The 15793-nt window shown below is 50.2% G+C and overlaps 2 long non-coding RNA genes across 5 annotated transcripts; one reads left to right on the top strand and one right to left on the bottom strand.

The window, feature by feature from the left end:
• Positions 1-4764: 4764 nt before the first annotated feature.
• Positions 4765-12338, bottom strand: LOC133266205 (uncharacterized). 4 transcript variants are annotated; one of them, XR_009742285.1, is made up of 5 exons: positions 12192-12338; positions 11836-11984; positions 10353-10466; positions 7299-7470; positions 4765-4899 (listed from the first exon to the last, which is right to left on the bottom strand). It is a non-coding gene; the product is annotated as an uncharacterized LOC133266205 (long non-coding RNA). The 4 variants fall into 4 exon arrangements; XR_009742283.1 differs by lacking the exon at positions 4765-4899 and having other exon boundaries at positions 7174-7470; XR_009742286.1 differs by lacking the exons at positions 4765-4899; positions 7299-7470 and adding an exon at positions 9691-9709.
• Positions 10332-12530, top strand: LOC133266206 (uncharacterized). The gene is made up of 2 exons (XR_009742287.1): positions 10332-10459; positions 11829-12530. It is a non-coding gene; the product is annotated as an uncharacterized LOC133266206 (long non-coding RNA).
• The last annotated feature ends 3263 nt before the right edge of the window (positions 12531-15793 follow it).

Raw genomic sequence — 15793 nt, 5'->3', positions numbered from 1 at the left:
TAGGGTGGTGAGGCACCAGAATGGGTTGCCCAGAGAGGCTGTGAATGCTCCATCCCTGGCAGTGTTCAAGGCCAGGTTGGATGAAGCCTTGGGTGAGATGGTTTAGTGAGAAGTGTCCCTGCCCATGGCATGGGGGTTCGAACTACATGATCTTAAGGTCCTTTTCAACATGTATGATTCTACATGTGCTGAGCAGAGCTGCTTGCCGGGTGAAACTCCTCGTGCTCTGAAGCTACCTGAAGAGAGCAAAGCACCATTCATCAATGGAGTACTGAAAGAGGATGGTCTACACCTGCGTCATGAGTGTAGCAAGGCACCAAGGGATGGATGAAGATTGCCCACAAAGTAAAGGATTTAAAAATCCTCCTACAAAAATGTGGTGAACAAGCATTTTATGTGTTATAACCCTTTTGCTTCAGAATGCATACAAATAAATCATCCTCATGTTTAACTTCCCCCACAGATGACTATTTAGCCCTCAGGTGCAGGTGGGTCTGCATTTGCTCTCACAATTCCCATCTCTAGGATTCAATGTTAGCTGGGTGATCTTCAGGGTATACTGCAAATGGCTGAGCAGGCTGGTCCCCATTCAGCACAAAGTTTCTTGACTAGAGCTAAGCATGTTCTCGAGTAGCCCAGTGACATGGACTGTGTCTGGATGTAGGCCAGGCTATAAAAGACCTTGCTGGTTTGAGACAGACCTGCTCATGCCAATGGTTTCTGCTTCAGTTGGGCAGCCTGTAGTAGGCCCTGTGCCCATCTCTGTGTTTGTGAGCTGCTGCTGGAAGGAAGACCTGAGTCAGGTTTCTGAGGCCCTGCTGGATGAACTGGGGAAGTGCTCTGATGAGCTGTGATAAAATGGGTCAGTTCAGACCTTGCACCTGCCTTTTTGCTTGGAAAGGCAGGTGCATGCCAGAAAATCCCAGCAGGGAGCAGTGCTCATGCTGTTCCCCCATCTCTCTGTGTTGCTGTTGCCTTCTAGATGCTGGATGATTTGTGCGTGGCAGAATGCAAAGCTGTCTGAGCAGATGTTAACCTGTGTGACCTTGGGGATGTATGTTAAAATCCTTTCTAGGACACTGCGGTACCAATAGCCCTTAATGACAGGGTCAATGACCCTTGTAATGCCTACAGAGTAGTTGGAATGCTGGTTGTAGCAAGACATGGGGATTCAGTTTGCCAACAATTAAGGTTTAAACCCACAAACCATTTGTGAGATGTTGCACTAGTGAGAGCAGCCATAGGCAGAAATTGGTTTTGCCCTGTTGTGAATGGTGGTGTGACAAAAAGGTACAAGTGTGTTGTGAAGCCTGGTGGCGAGAGAGACTGACAGCTCTGCACCAAAAGCACAGCACCCGGGTGGGATGGGGGGGAGAATAGGAAAAATGTGAAACCTGCAGGAGGAGATAAGAACAGGTCAGGAACTGAAATCAAGCACAATGTAATATTAGTATTTTTGTTATTAATAATATTGGACACAAAAAGGGAAGAGATACAGAACTAAAAGTGGAAATAAAGCACCACAGCCATTAGTGATGCTCAATACCTGCTGAGTGACATCCAGCCCTATCCCAGCAGGGACCCTTCTCTTCTGGGTGACTCCCCTTACTTTCTATGGACTGAGGCATCATGGGCCTACCGTGCTGAAAAGGATTTGTATTACAGTGTATAATTTATAATAGTAATATAGATATATAAGCATTTTTATTATAATAATAGATAATTTTAATTAAATTCTATTATAATATTATAACATTAAAAAAATCAGTGAGTGTTAGAGTTAGGGTAAAGAACAGGGTTTTCGCTCATGGATAGAGTTTAGGATTAGGGATATGGTTTAGGATTAGGGTTTAGGGTTTGATTTTGGACACGGCATCACAGCAGGGGGAAGACAAAGACATGAGGAGTTTCAGGAATGCCAGTGGTGTTTTGGGGGCTCTGGGGATGTTTTAGGGTGTACACCAGAAGTTGTGGGTGTGGTTTGGGGTTTTTTTGAAGTTTTTTTAGGGGTGTTTCTGGAGGTTATGGGGGTCTTTTATAGTGGTCCATTAGAGTATATTGCTCCAAGTGCCTTCCAACCTGGCCTTGAACACTGCTAGGGATGGGCAGCTACAGACCCTCTGGGCACCCTGTGCCAGTGTTCCACCATCCTCACAGGGAAGAATTCCTTCCTAATGTCTAATCAAAATCTCCCCTCTTTCATCTTAAAGCAGTTCCTTCTTGTCGTTGCACACCCTTGTAAAAAGCTCCTCTCCAGATTTCTTGTAGGCTGTGTTTAGGTATGGGCTTAGTAAGGTCTCCCTGGAGCCTTCTCTTCTCCAGGCTGAACACCCCCAGCTCTCTCAGCTGTCATCAACGGAGATGTGCTCCAGCCCTTAGAGCATCTTTGTGACCCTTCATAAGCCCATCATTGTAGGATCATAAGAGAACAGAGGCTGGAAGGGACCCAAGGAGGTCTCAACTCCAACCCATGAGGAACAGGATCAGAGCATGTGGTTCAAGGCTTGATTCAGTCTGAGTTGGAAAACCCCAAGGCCAGAGACTGCACAGCCTCTCTGGGTGACCTGATGCAGCACTTGCCTGAGCCTATGGGAACAAAGTTTTCTTCTGTACTGCCTGAACCTCTCCTCTGTCACTATCCCCCATTGCCTTTTGTCCTCCCACCAGGTACATGGCGAGGAACCTGGCTCTGTATGCTCCATGTCCTCCTTGCTCGTACAGGCAGCCAGTCCCCAACAGCATTCCCTTCCCAAGATCTGAGGTCCCCATCAAGGGCTGGGGTGAGATCTGGACAAGCTCAGCTCCCTCAGCTTCTCCCCATAGGCAACGGGCTCCAGTCCCTGCCTGTCCTGAGGGCCCATTGTTGAACCCACTCCTGCTTGCCAATAGCGTTCCTGAGTTGGGGATCTGAAACCTGGATTGAGTATTCCAGAGCATCCCTTCCCTTGCTCTCCTGACGTGCTCCTGGTCATACAGCCCACGGTGCTGCTGTCCTCCCTTGCTGCCAGGGCACGCGCTGCCTCCTGTCCAACTCCTGCCCACCCAGACCTTTCTCATGGGCTGCTCCCAGCCAGGCAGCCCCAGCCTGTGCCATTGCAGGGGAGTCCCCTGCAGGTGCAGAAACTGGCACTTGTCCTTCTGCGATTTCCTGGGGCTCCTGCTAATGCGTGCTCTCCTCTTCCTGGAGCCCCTGCATTGAGAGGCTTTGGAGAATGTTTTAGTAAAGACTCAACTGAAGAAGGCATTGAGTTCCTCAGTACCAACATCAGTGTCTCCTGCTTCACGTTTGCCACATCTTACCTAAGAACACAGCACAGATGCCTAGAAAGTCAAAGGCCAACAGTGCAGCTCTTTGCCATGATCTTCGTAGACAAGGATGAGGATGGAAGCTTCACAGATTGGCTATGAGGGTCAGCTGCGTGATCTCTGCTCCCACATGAGCACCTTTCCCTGCTCTATCCCTTCTCTCTGCTCTTCAGCTCCTCCATGTCCCAAAGTAGGGGTACACCTGTCCCAGGGCACACTGTGTCTCTCTTTGGTGCCCCATGTTGGCCAATGGAGGTAAAAGGAAGGAATTTAGGGGCTCATGGGGAGGTCCTCAAACTAGTGTGGGTGTGTAATTTGGGGGACCACGAGAGAACTCAAACAGGGGCTAAAGACACCAGAAACCACCCCACAGATCTTTGGGGAGGGGAAACTGGAGATCTGGAGGGACCCATCATCATCATTATTATCATCATAATCATCATCATGTTGGTATTATTATTAATATTATAATATTGTACTTGATTTCAGTTCCTGACCTGTTCTCATCTCCACCTGCGGGTTTCACATTGTTCCCATTCTCCTCCCCATCCCACCCAGGTGCTGAGCGAGCGGCTGCTGGTGCTGAGTTCCCGGCTGGGTTTCAACACTGACCCTGTCCTGGCCCCTTGGCTGTGGCAGCAGGGACTGGGTGTTAGCACTGGAAGCAGCATTCTTTGGCTCAGGAAGCACAGCTCCTGAGTGTTGCTGGGGCTGGGGGAGTGCTTGCCAAGGGCAGGGGAGGCCCAGCAACAGCTCCTGTCCTGGCCCTGTTGCTGGGGGAGCACAGGGGCTCCCGTGGGCATTGCAGCAGTCAGGATTGCACAGGTGTGCCCAGAGCCCACCAGCTCCTTCCCACCTTGCGCAATGCCCGGTGGGCTTCCGGGCCGTGCCTGCACCTGCCAGGGCCTTTGTCACCTTCCAGAATGCATTGCCAGAGCCCAGCAGAGTACTGGAGCTTTCCGCAATGCCCAACACTGGCCTGGCCTTTACCAGAGACCACCAGCACCCCTCCTGCATTCCACAATGCCCGGTGGGCTTCTGCAGGCCTTGCCAGAGCCAGGCAGGTCCCTTGTGCTGAGCTGCCAGTGACAGCACCAGCAGCTGCACTGCCCAGGGGCTGCTCCTGCCTTGACACCTTCTCAGCACCTAGGACACCAGCAGCTCCTGCACACAGAAGGCTCCTGCTTCGCCCCCAGCACCTCTGCAGACAGCTGAGTTTCAAGCACATGAACAAGCCCAGTGCCTTCTCCTCACCCATCCCCTGCTCCTACAGCTGGGATGGCACCAGCACATCTTCTGACAGCTTCTCCTCCCTCTAGAGCATGCTCCTTTTAGCCCACGCTCACCGTGGGGGCCCTGTCACAATGGGCATCTCCACAGCGACTGCCACAGCTTTGTTATGGCGGTAGCACCATGCCCATGGCCACTGGGCACCCAGGGTTGCTCTGGGAGTTGCCACAGCGACCAACCTCTGCCCAGCTGGCTCGGGGAGGTCCCTCACAGTTTGCTCTTCTTCAGTGCCTTTAGTCCCGAGGTGGAGCATGCGAGGGTTCACATCTCAACCTGGGCAATGGAACAGGGCGTCACGGCCACCTACAAGAAGGGAGGAGTGACCGACATTTGCACAGCAGAGAATCATGGAATCCCAGACTGGGTTGGGCTGGAAGGGACCTTAAGGCTCATCCAGCTCCAATCCCTGCCACAGGCAGGGACACCTTCCACTAGAGCAGGTTGCTCCAAGCCCTTGTGTCCAACCTGCTGCCTTTGAGCACTGCTGCAGATGGGACAGCCACAGCTTCTCTGGGTAAGGGTCTGCCACTGTCTCACTACCCTCAACGCGAGAAATATTTTCCGAACATGAAATGAAATGAAATTAAACAAATGAAATTAAATCAAATCCTTTTTCCACTTGGAACCATTGTGTGTCCTTAAAAATGATTATGGAGCTGAAAAAATGTCTGACATTTCAGGCAAATAACAGGCTCATTGTGTGACTAATGGTCAGTGCAGGGATTAAAATGGAATAGCATAGCACCTCATAGCACTGCCCAGCTTAGCATAGCACAGCATAGCACAGCACAGCATACCACAGCACAGCACAGCACAGCACTGATAGGGGGCCTGAATTAATAACCGAACGTTAAACCTATGTTATTCTTCTGATTATCCTCAATCCCTTTAGTTAACAATAAGTATTTGTCTAAAAGTGCAGCTGATGTTTAATGTAAAGGAAAGAACATCCGATAAGGGGAACTGGTGGTCAAAGTTTGAACTTGCAACACCATACATCTGGTTAAGACCCAGCTGAGACTGGAACTGTGGTTTGAGCCGAAGCCAGGGGACTAGTGAGCATGCGTGCAAGACGGAGGTGTGCTGCAGAAAATATATGGACTCAGTCAGAGATCAATATGATCAGACAAAAAGCCATTTATTACAAAGCCTTAACCCCTTAATTACTATTTCTTACATCCACTTACAGTGATTTGGCATATTATGATTGGATGCATGTCTTGAAGACCCTTTGCAACTAGCATATAATTGGTTAAGCACAGGTGTGGGAACTTGACCTCAAAAGCTTGCCAACAGTCCACAGTTCTCATTACCTCAGTGAATTCTAGCTTCTTCTTATCTTGCTTGCTTAAGCTTCCTTGGGCCTCTCACGGCCTTGCTGTATCTTTCAGGATTATTCAGAGTTTATGTACCAATTATCCATTCTCCCGTGAGAACACTGTCTCCACAGAGGTGAAAAGTTCAAGAGTCAGGAAGAATCACTTACTTCATCTCAAGACCCCTGCCCACGACCACCAGGAGGCACTGCGCAGGCATGAAGGAGGCTTTAGCTCATTATAATATGAAGTGGGGAAAGGATATGAATATGTATAGGCATGTTGTGTAACCTATTGCATATGTAACACTTTAGAGAATAAATGTAGAGGGAAGACGACGTTGGGCTGCGCATGCCTTTGGAGGAACTATCCCCCATGTGCCTCAGCTGAATAAAGCATACCTACTTTACAACTTTCACAAGCTGTGGAGTCAATCCGCGTATCAGCACCACATAGCACAGCACCACACAGCATAGCAAAACATAGCATAGCATAGCTATGGAGATCCTACTTTTCCAATAGTACAGTGTCTGTACTATTGGAACTCACCCCCAGGCCTGCAGTGCAGATCACTGGGGCCCATGTTCTGGGGAGACACTGGCTCAGGCAGTCGGCTGTGTCTCATCTGCCTTGACAAACTGCCACCACAATCCGCAAGTGGCCCATGCCCACTGCACCCAGAGGTTGGGATGCAAATCAGAGAATTACAAGGGTGTCCCAGTCACATGGGGAGCCCCAAATGTTGTTTTACACAGGGTTCTCACAGTTCCCCAGGTCTCAGACCCAGAGTAAATTCAAGCTCTCTGGCTGTGGAGGAGGAAGGTTTCTATTTCATCACTCACCCACAGCGTGCAGCTGCAACTAGCCTGTGGCCTCCAGCTGGGACCTGAAGTGGTACAGCCAGTGGTCCCCCTGCTGCAGCACCATCTGCAGCAAGTTTGTTCTGTTGAACCTGACGTGGTTCTCATTGGGGGAGCAGTGGTGCTGGCTCCCTCGAAAGCATAACTGAGGATGGCTCCTTCCCGCTGGGCAGTTTTTCATTCCCAAATGACAGCTCTGCCGCCCTGCAGCAGTGGAACCGTCTGATGTACGGTGCAGCCCATGGCCAAGACCAGTCTCTCCGATGCTGGCCTGAGGTCAGCAGAGCAGCAGGGAGAGAGTGTGCGGCCTGCAGGAGAAATCCCTTGTCCCATCCCCAGAGGCCCTTCTTCTCCCCACAAGAAATGAGGCCAGATCCCAGGATCATTCCCTCTGCAGCCACAGTGCTCCGCTTCCAGCTCAGCCAGCACAACTAGCACACACAGTCCAAAGCAGCCACTCTGGGGAAGTCACTTGATGTGTTCTTGGCAACTCCTAAAGCACCCCAAGATCGCCATCGCCACCCACCTCATTCCACACTCCTGTGTCCACAGGTGTCACCGGATCCGAGACACCAAGATGGGAACCACCAGAGCAGCTGCTCTTGCCTCCTCCACCAGTAGCTTGTGTTCCGTGGGGCAGCTGTCATCTCCTGGTGCCTCCGCTGAAGGGTTCCATGGGGTTTCGTGGCCTCGCACACCTGAACACGGGGAGTTCCAGAATCAGCCAACCCTGTGGTCCCATGTCCCCAAGGTCATTGTGATGCATGAGCTCTGACTGGGTCCATGGGGTGCTCTGGAGGTGCTGCAGGCATTCTCTAGGGGTATCCCTAGAATACTCTGTGGGTCCTGTGGATGCTCTGGGGGTGTTTTAGGGGCCACCACAGCCCAAATCCCAGACAAATCTGGCAAACCAAAGGTTTATTGTTTTTTTCACTCTACCCTTGCCATGACCAGGGAGTATTTTCTCAGTCCTGAACCTTCTTAAATAGAATTTCTCTCGTCATCAAATCTATATTAAATCAGAGGTAAATCCAGGCAGAGCTGCCTCCCTGCAAGCCTTGAACTAGCAAAGACCCACTGCTGGACAGATATCATTCTGGGCAACCTGTGACAGTGTCCTACCATGCTTACAGGGAAGAACTTCCTCCTAAGGTCTCATTCAAGACCCTCTGTCAACTTAAAGCCTTTCCCACTTCTCTGATCACTACATGCCCTTGTAAAGAATGCCCCTCCAGCTTTCTTGTAGGCATCAAACAGATACTGAAAGGCAAACTCGTTGTCAAAGTCATCCTCTAAATTATCATTTACATCATCTTCAAATCATTGTGAATTAACAGTTGAATTAAAATTCAGTTATTGCTAAATCACCATTGGATTTTCATTTGATTTTAATTCAGTCCCTGATTAATTACCATTGGTCACTAATAAGGCCCTTTCAGCTACCCCCACAAGGATGACTTCTGTAAACCATTCCTCTGTGAAGCACAATAAGTCACAGCTTCAAGTCCACTTCCCTTCAGGTGTGCAGCAGCAGATCCAGCAAGTGCCCTCGTTCCCCGCTGAAGGACATGGCAGATGGAGGAAGCCCAACACATCCAGGCTGGGTACAAAGAGAGCTGCAGAGAAGGTTCCCAAGAGCAGGACAGCTCCTGGCACAGGGACTATCCCAGCTCCAGGTCCAGCCTGCACTGGACGCCCTGCGCCTCCTGCCCTTGGTGGTGGGGTCACAGCAGGGCCCTTTGTGACCCAGTCTATGACACTCCCCGACCTGGTCACATCCCTTGTGCTGCCTTTCCCTCCCCCTGCCCACATCCCTCCATCCCGCAGGGGGCAGAGAGACCCCACAGCCACCCCAGGGGGAAACTGGGGAGAGTCACCTGGGAGGCCCAGATCACTGCTCAGGTCCAGGTGGGTATTGGTTGATGAGTGGTGAGCAGTTGTATTCTCTCCCCTTGTTATTCCCCTTATCATTATTATTATTTGTGGTAGCAGCAGTGGTTTTGTGTTACACCTTAGTTACTAGACTGTTCTTATCGCAACCCATGGGATACAGGGCCATTCAAAGGAAAGATCTAGTCTCTGATGCAAACTGGAGTGACATGCCCACTCCATGTGGCAGGGCAAGCTCACGGCTGGAGCTGAGCTGGCACTGGAATTGATTCCAAGTCCAGAGCCCTTCTACCGCAGCCAGACATTGCTGGATGACCCTACTCTGCCAGCTGATCCCCAGTGCATGAGAAAGGCCTGATCCAGGATCTGCTTATGCCTTCTGAACAGCTCGTGATGTGTGAGCATGTGTCAGCTTTCAATAGCTGACCTAGTGGAGGGGCAAAGATGTGTTCCTTGGCTTCCCTCTGCCAAGCTTTGGGCCAAGGCAGGGGAGCAGACCTGCTGTCCTGTGGCTGGTCACTCCACTGGTTGTGTGTTCCCAGAAGCCCCAACAGAAGGTGGGGATGCTTTTTGAGTTGGCTGGTAGTTGCAAAGCAGAGGAGGAGAGGTGGGCAGGCTGCCTTACCTTTCCCGGGCGGTAGTCTGCTGGCCCTGGCTTCTCTGTTTTGTTTCCTCTAAGGCTGCTTGTGATTCCATTGTGTACATGGGAGTCCCTTTTTTGTGATGTCCAGTTCCACCTTGTGGAATGCAGCAGGACCTGGTGTCTGTAAGAGAGGCAGGGAGGTTGCTGGGCACACAAGTGTTCTGCTGACAGGCAGGGTACTCAATAAAATGATCACACACCAGCTGTATAACATGCACAGTGGATTAAACAAGCGCACTAAAGCAAACAAGCACAGTAAAGCAAACTGGGTAGATATTTCTATACAGTAAATAAGTACTATAAAACAAATTGTGTATCTCACAAGCGAGATTCCACCAGAGCTGAGAATAATGAGTCTGCTATTTTGATGGTTGCCACCAAATAGTTCAGGAGTGCCTTTGCATCTGCATCAAGAATGCCAGAAAACACCCAGTTTGGGTCAGTGTCTATAATCTACCAATTGTGGACATGTGGTATCAGTTGGCTCCTTCTCACACCCTTTCCTCTGACTGGAAGGGTTGAGGATGGCCCCTACCTAGGTCCTCATGCCCTGAGGTAGGGAGTATTCTGGAGGGTAGATTTTGGTTAGTTAAGCCCACTAGCACTTTTGGATCACTGACTAATGATGCGCTAGAGTATTTTGGGCATCTCCCCACTGCCCCAGTCCTGCCAGCCTGTCTGTCCTAAGCACTTACAATCAACTGAGTGAAGCAGAGTAATGAGCATGTATTTAATAAACTTAAAATGCTCAGTAAAACACCATAAATGATAGAATCACAGAATATCTCCCTACTGAACACAAGGGCACATGTCCTGTCTTTCAAACTGCTACCTCCTGTGCTCTTCAAGAGGCCTTCCTGAGCTTATGTGGTTTACCTTTAATGCTTATTTCTAGTCAAGGTGGTTGGAATCCTACTAACACTTAAAGCTGTCACAGTGTAATTAGAGAAACCCAAGCTGGATCAAACTACTTTTAATGAAGTCACCTGTTAGAAACATGCACGCCAGGAGGTAAATTGCTCTTCTGTTAGATTTATTCTCAATTACCTTTATGCAGATGTTGGTTTGGGGATGCACCTGTGGAGCTACTGGTGACTCACGTCCAGTGCAAGTGGGTGTATTCACTGGCAGCAGATGTCTGCATTCAAGACATGGTGCCATCTGAAGAAAAAGCCACATCACATGTCATTAAGGCTATCAAGAGGTTTTCAGTATTTTCCTGGTTAGAGTCTGCAGCAGCAAAGTCACTAGAAACATAGCAGCTGATAGCCACAGCTGCTGGTACTGACTTACAGATCAAAGGCTATTGAGAAAATACGAAGACAACTGGAAAGAGTGACTTTACTGACAACTAAAACTAGGCCAGAAAGGTACTAAGTTAGTTTTCAGTAGAATTAAAAAGCCAGAGAAAAGACAGTTACAGGCATCACTGCAAAAACTTGTTGCTCTTATGTATATGACCACACCTGCCACCGTTCCAGGTTGGAGGCAGCTATGACACAAGCAGTAGTTCCTAACTAACTGCGCTAGTTAGTTCTGGAACAAGATGCATATGCAGGTCCTGGAGATGCGCTGGTTGTTGTTGCAGCATGAAGAGGAACCTGCATTTGGTCATGTTTCCTGACACTGGAGAAGAAAACACAATTTAGTTTTCCAGTCTTACCCTTACTAACATATCTGGCACTTGAAGGAATCTGTGATTCATTTTTCACATCATTTAAGAATTAGCTCCAGTGTTTAAGGTATTTAACAAAATCACAGAATCACAGAATCCCAGACTGGTTTGGGTTGGAAGGGACCTTAAAACTCATCCAGCTCCAACTCCCAGCCCTGTCCTACGGGCAGGGACACCTTCCAGTAGAGCAGCTTGCTCCAAGCCCCTGTGTCCACCCTGGCCTTGAACACTGCCAGGGATTGGGCAGCCACAGCTTCTCTGGGCACCCTGTGCCACTGCCTCAGCACCCTCACAGGAAAGAACTTCTGCCTAAGAGCTCATCTCAGTCTCCCCTCTGTCAGATTAAAGCCATTCCCTTTGTTCCGTCCCTACAGGCCCTTGTGCAAAGTCCCTCTACAGGTTTCTTGAGGCCCCTTTAGGCTTTGGGAGCTTTGCTAAGTTCTCTACATGAGAAGCCTTCTCTTCTCCAGGCTAAACAAGCCCAGCTCCCTCAGCCTCAGATGTTTATATCCTCGGCTGGGAGTGAAGGCCAATGATCCATAGCGGATGTAGATGAAAAGTTGATAAAATATACTATACTTTCATGCTCTGGTTTTTGCAGTCAAAGCAAAATGCAACAGCTTAAAAGCTTGATCTGGAAGCAGTCAAGACTGCTGCCATGCATGAAATAACTCATATGTCAATAATATTGTTTGAATGCATAAAGTTAAGAGCAAGTAGAGTTGGTGAATCAAAACATGTTGGTTAATTTTCTAATATCCTTAAGGAAATGCACCCTCATAAAAATCATCATGAAACACAAACAAAAGTTTTGAGGCTCAAAGTTTCACATAAACACGTAAGAGAAGTTTTTACCTGGATTCAAAGCTCTCATTCAGACCTGATTTCATTTCTAGAAGAGCATTTGTGTCTACTTCATGGTTAGCCTTCCCTGGAAGAGGGATTCCAAGGGGGATCACCTGAGGAACTGGGACAGAGACAGCTGCCACTTTCTCCACAGTGCTCTGGAAAGAAGAAAAACAAAAAAGCAGACAATAATGTTTCTGAACAGAAGAATGCATTGAGAGATACGGTCTTTGAATGGGATTCCTGTCTTCATTTGTTTCTCTTCAAAGAGAGAACACCAGATTCTTCAAAGTGTTGTTCTTCATGGCATGATTTTCACATTGGAAAGGATCAAGGTCCTAACAACCATCCCAATTCCAGCTTACTCTCTTGTTGCAGAACTGTGAACAAAGCTTGAGATGAGCACTGGTGCTTTCATTTCACTTTGACCTTCCTTGCTCAAGTCTGGTTCCTATGTGTTCCAGGGAAACAGCTTTAGCATCATACATCAGTGCTACATGGTAGGAGGGAGTCCCAGGGAAGCCTCTCTACCCTAATGACACATTGGAGCCAGCCTCTTGTTTCATTGCAGCCATCTGAATAGACACAAGATCTCCTGCAAAGGGCTAAAGAAAGACAACCATTGCTTACGCTTATCTCAGCTTCTGCACGCATTAAGAACATACCTATCAAACAGGTGCCAAACATGACTTATCATCATTTAATAGTCATTATCATGTCACACAATTCAAGAATGCCAAATTACATTTGAATACAATAACATTTTACAGTACACAAAGATGGATATAAGGAAGAAGTTCTTTACTGTAAGGGTGGTGAGCACTGGAATGGGTTGACCAGGAAAGCTGTGAATGCTCCATCCCTGGTAGTGTTCAAGGCCAGGTTGGACAGAGCCTTGGGTGACATGGTTTAGTGTGAGGTGTCCCTGCCCATGGCAGGGGGGTTGGAACTAGATGATCTTAAGGTCCTTTCCAACCCTGACTGTTCTATGATTCTATGTACTCCAGATCTTAGGAACTAAGGGCCAGGAAACATGTCTGCACTGGAAGTATTTCCTTCTGTAACAAAACTTTTAATCCTCCAGACACATCTCTTACACTATTCATCAATGCAGACAGTGCTGATTCAGCACGGGAGGGGTTGCTTAGTTCGTGCTCTCTCTAGGACTGTGCTGAGATAGGTCACAGTGCTACCTGCAGGTACCCATCTCCTTGGCTATGTTACCCAAAATATTGGTTCAGGACTGGAGCAGTTCTCAGCCAAACTTTCTTGGGCTGCACACCCACAGTGTGCACGGGACACACAAGGTGGGGGGACCAGATCTTTACCTGGTGCGAAGGGGCAGTGAGCAGCTTTCCTCAAGGAGCTGCCTGCTCTTGGCATCCCTGCACCAAAAGCACAGGACCTCGGTTCAGCCTCCTGAGATCCCAGCCCTGCTGGGGCACAATGGTCCTGCTGCCATCCCCAGCATGGCCAGCCCCTGCCCTAGTGGGCTCCATCCCTGCCTGCACTTCCCCTGCTGGGTTAGGCCCCTCTTCCTGTGCTCTCCTAGCACAGCCCAGCCCACCTCACCCCACTGCATCACTGCTCTCGACCCCCTGCCCCCCAGCTCAATCCGAACCCAGAGTCCTCCCTTCTCACACAATCCCTGCCACAGCCCCACTCACCCTGCTGTTTCCCGGATCCATGCCCCTCTGTCCTGGCTCCATCCCAGTTCTATCCTGGCTCCATACCACTCCATCCCACTTGATCCCAGTCCAGTGTCATGGAGGCGGTGCAGGTGGAAGGGAAGCTGGAGCCAAAGGTTCCTGCCAAGAAACACCAAGTGCTGGAGCTCACCCGCATCTGCCCCGGGAGCAGGGTCAGGCCCCACAGTTCTCCTCCTGCCAGTCCTGCCGAGCCCTGCACTCACTTGATGGTGCCATAGGAGCGCTCCACACAGAACAGCACGGGCTGGGCCATTGCTCTGGCTCCGGCAGAGGCACAACTGCCTTTGGAAGCTGCCAGCAAACAAGAGCCAAGAAGTGGCTGCAGAAGGGCTCTGCTGCACAAATGTCTGCACCTGATCTTGGGCCTGACTCAGTGCTGAGAGATGTTCTGCAGCCAAATGCAGGTTGTATTTTACAGTCACACAGTCACAGCCTGGTTTGGGGTGGAAGGGACCTTAAAGCATACGCAGTCCCAACCCCTGGGTGCCCAGTGGCCATGAGCACTATGCTGCCGCTATCACAAAGCCGTGGCCGTCGCTGTGGATTTGCCCATTGTGATGGGGCCCCACGGTGAGCGCGGGCTATTTAAGGAGCGAGAGCCCTGAAGTAACCAGTGCAGAGGAGACCCCTCCTTCGGGAGGCTGCATCTCCCATGGCTGCCCTGCCCATGCAGGTACGTGTTCTTTGACTTTGCAATCCTGTTTTAGAGTGGCTTGAAACACATTGTGGGTGCAAAGCAGGAGCCTTCTGTGTGCAGGAGCTGCTGGTGTCCTAGGTGCTGAGAAGGTGTCAAGGCAGGAGCAGCCCCTGGGCAGTGCAGCTGCTGGTGCTGTCACTGGCAGCTCAGCACAAGGGACCTGCCTGGCTCTGGCAAGGCCTGCAGAAGCCCACCGGGCATTGTGGAATGCAGGAGGGGTGCCGGTGGTCTCTGGTAAAGGCCAGGCCAGTGTTGGGCATTGCGGAAAGCTCCAGTACTCTGCTGGGCTCTGGCAATGCATTCTGGAAGGTGACAAAGGCCCTGGCAGGTGTAGGCACGGCCCGGAAGCCCACCGGGCATTGCGCAAGGTGGGAAGGAGCTGGTGGGCTCTGGGCACACCTGTGCAATCCTGACTGCTGCAATGCCCACGGGAGCCCCTGTGCTCCCCCAGCAACAGGGCCAGGACAGGAGCTGTTGCTGGGCCTCCCCTGCCCTTGGCAAGCACTCCCCCAGCCCCAGCAACACTCGGGAGCTGCGCTTCCTGAGCCAAAGAATGCTGCTTCCAGCTGCGTGCCTATGCAAAGAGCCCAGCTCCAAGAGTGCTAACACCCAGTCCCTGCTGCCACAGCCAAGGGGCCAGGACAGGGTCAGTGTTGAAACCCAGCCGGGAACTCAGCACCAGCAGCCGCTCGCTCAGCACCTGGGTGGGATGGGGAGGAGAATGGGAACAATGCAAAGCCCGTAGGTGAAGATGAGAGCAAATCAGGAACTGAAATCAAGCACAATATTTTAATATTAATAATAATAGCAACATTATTATTAGTAGTAGTAATAATAATAATAATAATAATAATGGGTCCCTCCAGATCTCCAGTTCCCCCTCTCCAATGATCTGTGGGGTGGTTTCTGGTGTCTTTAGCTACTGTTTGAGGGCTATGGTGGTCCCCCAGATTACTCTCACCCCTCCCCCACACCGAGTTTGAGAACCTCCTCATGAGGTTCCCATGGGTACCCCCATTTACCTCCATTGGCCAACATGGGGCACCGAAGAGAGACTTAGGGTGCCCTGGGACAATTGTACCCCTATTTTTGGGACATGGATGTGTCCCCCAAATCCCTGCTTTCCCCTGGGGACTTCTGGGGAGATTCCTGAACCCCAGAATCCCTCCTGAGCCTCCAGGTCCTTTCTGAACCCCCAGGTTCTCTTCCTCCAACACATCTCCACCACTGGGGAACATGGGGCATCAAAGAGACTCGCAGTACCCTGGGATAGATGTACACCACCATGTTGTGGAACATGGGGGGACATCCCAAATTACTGTGCCCACTATGGGGAATTTTGGAGACCCCTCATGAAATCCCGAATCCCTCTGAAGCCCCAAATTCCCCCCATTTATGGCAAAGGGAGCACATGACGCCCCAGGTGCCTTGGGACAAATATACCCTCCATTTTCAGGAGACAGGGGTTCCCCAAATCCCTGCAAACCCAGAGAGTCTTGAGGACATCCCTAAAGCCCAGAACTTCCCTGAATCCCCAAATCTTCCTCTGAACCCTCAAATT

Source organism: Pezoporus flaviventris, unplaced genomic scaffold (assembly GCF_033815535.1).
Source record: "Pezoporus flaviventris isolate CSIRO_AGI_PZ_B2104156 unplaced genomic scaffold, CSIRO_AGI_Pfla_v1 ptg000006l, whole genome shotgun sequence".
NCBI lineage: Eukaryota > Metazoa > Chordata > Aves > Psittaciformes > Psittacidae > Pezoporus > Pezoporus flaviventris.
Note: the sequence above shows the minus strand (reverse complement) of the source record. Positions and strands in the feature narration are given on the sequence as shown.